General features: G+C 39.5%; 1 non-coding gene across 1 annotated transcript; it reads left to right on the top strand.

Moving 5' to 3' along the window:
• Positions 1–243: 243 nt before the first annotated feature.
• LOC141669569 (small nucleolar RNA R71) lies at positions 244–350 on the top strand. The gene has a single exon (XR_012553842.1). It is a non-coding gene; the product is annotated as a small nucleolar RNA R71 (small nucleolar RNA).
• Positions 351–3,872: the final 3,522 nt, after the last annotated feature.

Genomic DNA, 3,872 nt, shown 5'->3' with positions numbered 1-3,872 from the left:
GATAGCGCTTGGAGCTGCACTGCAATAACTGTAGCTGCATCAACTTCCAGAATACCTGCTACCTTCCCAGGCATCATCCTTTGAGTTGGGTTTTGATGCTCATTTGCAGTCATAGTCTCAATAAGATTATAAGCCTCAGTATAGCTTTTGGCCCACAAGGCGCCTCCAGCTGCTGCATCGAGCATGGGCTGAGATTGTGCCCCCAAACCATTATAGAAACCAGTGATCACCATCCAGTCAGGTATACCATGATGTGGACACTTTCTCAACATCTCCTTGTAGCGCTCCCAAGCTTCGCACATAGATTCTGTAGGTTGCTGCGCAAACTGAGTAAGAGCACTCCTCATAGCCGCAGTTTTCGCCATTGGATAGAACTTTACCAGAAACTTTTGCGCAAGATCTTTCCAAGTAGTGATGGACCCAGCTGGTTCAGAATGTAACCAGTCCTTAGCTTTATCCCTCAGAGAGAATGGGAAAAGCCTCAGCTTGATAGCCTCATCAGTCACACCATTATATTTAAAAGTACTACAGATCTCGACAAAATTCCTGATGTAAATGTTGGGATCTTCAGTAGCAGCACCTCCAAAAGAAACAGAATTATGGACCATCTGAATAGTGCCCGGCTTGATTTCAAAAGTGTTAGCCTGAATAGCCGGGTGAAGGATACTTGACTGAATGTCATCAATTTTAGGCCGAGAAAAGTCCATAAGAGCTGGATCTGCCGGAACTATACGATCACCCATGATTACTAGTTCTTTCTGCTCACTTTCTGTATCAGAATCTTCAAAATCTATCTTCTCTGGAATACCAAGAACTTCGTCTGTCTCCTCATCCATATCTAAAGTCCTATTACGAGTACGAGAACGTGTTTGCATAAACGCTCGCTAAAGTACCTGAAACACAACCGGAAACAATAAGTAACAAGTCTTAATCAATGAGTCCTAATGACCACTGATGGTAAGTACAAACTAAAAAAATATGCCGAGTCCCTGGCAGCGGCGCCAAAAACTTGTTAGGGCGAAAATACGCGCTAATAATACACGGAAGTATACGCGTTCGCAAGTAATATAAAATACTTTCTAGTTCGTTCCCACAGAGACTCAGACTAATTATTTTCAATTAACACTCACTCACCAATGTATAATTACTTCTCAATGTCAAGACAATAACACTTAGATTTGATTAACTAACTATTAACTACAATTAACTACGAGAATTAAACACTTAATTGACACTTGAATTAACAATATTAAAACACACATGAGATCACAACTTCATTACTACTTCCTTCAATAGTTATTGTTATTACCCTTAGCATATAACGGTGATGATATTAATCGAACAACACGGAACTGATAAAAGCCAACTTTCATAGTACTAATACCATTCTACCAAACATCCACAATTAAGATAGAAGTTGAATATGCATCAATTATGTTGAGACCCTATATGTCTACAGAATTTGACAACATAACGATTTAAGCACAAGTTATTCCTTAAGATTACACAGGGCAAGTAAAACGGTTAGAGTTACCCACTAATCATGCATACACATACATGAACCTATGCTAGCATGGCAAGTTCTAAACCTCAAGATCCACCGTCGCTTCACAAGAGATTAACACCCTATCTTATATGTTCTCGACACACATAAAACGAATAAGCACAACCAATACTAGATATCATACAATCATCACACACTAAGGTATTAAACAACTAACTAAAGAATTCCATAACAAATCTGTTACGACCCCATGACCACGATTAGCCCATGATTGAACTCATCGTCACCATGGGTTCATATGAAAACATGATAATAACACACGAGAATAATAACTAAAACTACTTATATTAAACCAGAGTACGTCACAAGAGTAAATAGGTTCAAAGTAAAGAAAACTAGCATCCAACGTTACAACGAAATAAAGAATCACAAGAAAATATGCTTCCTCTTCATTGCGATGTGCTAAAACGGTCTTCTTCCTTATCTCCTCGCTCCTTGATTAATACTACGATTCAACACACGTGAAACGTCTTCGAAAACTACTTATATAGGAGAACCACAAAACCAAGCTATCTCAGAAGTTGGAAGCTCAACAGAATTAGGAGTCTAAAAATAATAATTGAAATTTCCGTCCCTGAGCGGCCGCTCAGCATTCCTGAGCGGGCGCTCAGCTTCCTGAGCGGTCGCTCAGCAGAGCTGAGCGGGCGCTCAGACCCCTTCTGGAAATAACTCTGTTTTTGCTCCCGTTCTTTGCTGCATTTTCTCCCATCTTCCCACTTGTAATGCCAAACACATGCCAAGGCTTATTCTTGATTAAATCTCTCCACAAATGCAAGTAATACCCTGAAATTCACAAACACTAGAAAAATGCATCAAATGCACAAAATACTTGATTTCAAGACATCAATTCAAGCCATTATAAGACGTTCTAAGTGGTATAATAAAATACCACTTATCAATACCCTTCACCATAAGAGCACACAATCTCATCATCTCTTCATCAGCATCCATCTCAGATAGACTTTCTGTAACACCCCCCAATCCGGGGTCAGGGATCCGGGTCGTCACGGTCTTTCTTTCCATAATATCACTTCACTTAATTAATAAATAACCTTATGCTGTGACCCCACACTAACACACACCAGAACCCGTTATAGTCTCAGAGATGAAATTGAAATAAGTACAAGTCCTTGAATCCATAATTAAAAGTTATTACAACCCAAAATGATTACTTGATAAATTTACAGTTAATTGCCATTATCTGCCACAAGTTATAATTATACATAATTGATTCTCAAAAGTAGAATGCCTGATCTATCAATAGATCTACCTCTGCAGCTATAGCAGCTACAACATCAACGGGAAGACGTGGGACGCTTCCCACGCGCTTGCGCTGGGTCTGCTGGAGTCTGGCCATCTTTCCTAACTGTTGTTGTGTGATGAAGAAATAAAGCAAGAGTGAGCCTTACAGCTCGCAAGATAATATATAGTGATAACAATAATACAAGTATCTAAATGGATACTTACTAGAATCCTTTATCATGTGTAAGGTAATTACTTACTGGGTATAAGTTTTAAAAGAAGATAAAGTTACCAATTACTTCGCTACACTTATACCATTTTAGAATCTACTAGAACTACTACTGTTCCAAGTATAATAAGATTCAAGAGGTCATCCCATAGATGAGACCACAATAAAACTTGAAAATATTTGATCTTTGAAATATTTTGAAAAGAAATGAAGTTACGAGATACTTCATTCAATGGATACACCAATAAAACTGTTTGACCCTGTCAATGCTTCGGCAACCACCCATTAGTAGCCTTTCGATCGAAATGCTACGGGTAGTGTTACAGAATTATCCAAATGGATGATGAACTCATTACGGGATTTTGCCGCGCCAGGAAGACAACTTACGATGATCAGTCGTAGTAGTACAACCCCACCATTTTCTACATATAGAGGAGAACCTGTCGGATTTACTTGTCAACCGAACACTGAACTCCTAAGGAATGGACCACCTTAGCGTAACTTCCAGGCCATTTGGGCCAATATAATAAGGCTGGGCCGGCGCTACTCGACCACTTACGCCACTCCTAGTTCAGATGAAATCCATGACTCTGAAACGTAAAGCTCGTCCCCACTTTCCCCAAGTAGAAACTTGTTGATACGGCTCCACCAAGAAGTCGTATCTAGTTGGAAAGGAAAACTCACCGATATTTCCCAGGCGATGCCTGTTAATGGATTAACTTGTTCCAAGAATTTTACTCCCGAGTGTTGGGTAAGTAATCAAAAACTCTTTTATCAAGACAACAACCTTGTTGCGAATATAAAATACACCACAGAGCCGGATCCCTCCGGTTTTGA

Source organism: Apium graveolens, chromosome 6, assembly GCF_009905375.1.
Source record: "Apium graveolens cultivar Ventura chromosome 6, ASM990537v1, whole genome shotgun sequence".
NCBI lineage: Eukaryota > Viridiplantae > Streptophyta > Magnoliopsida > Apiales > Apiaceae > Apium > Apium graveolens.
This window is presented reverse-complemented; position numbering and strand designations above follow the sequence as displayed.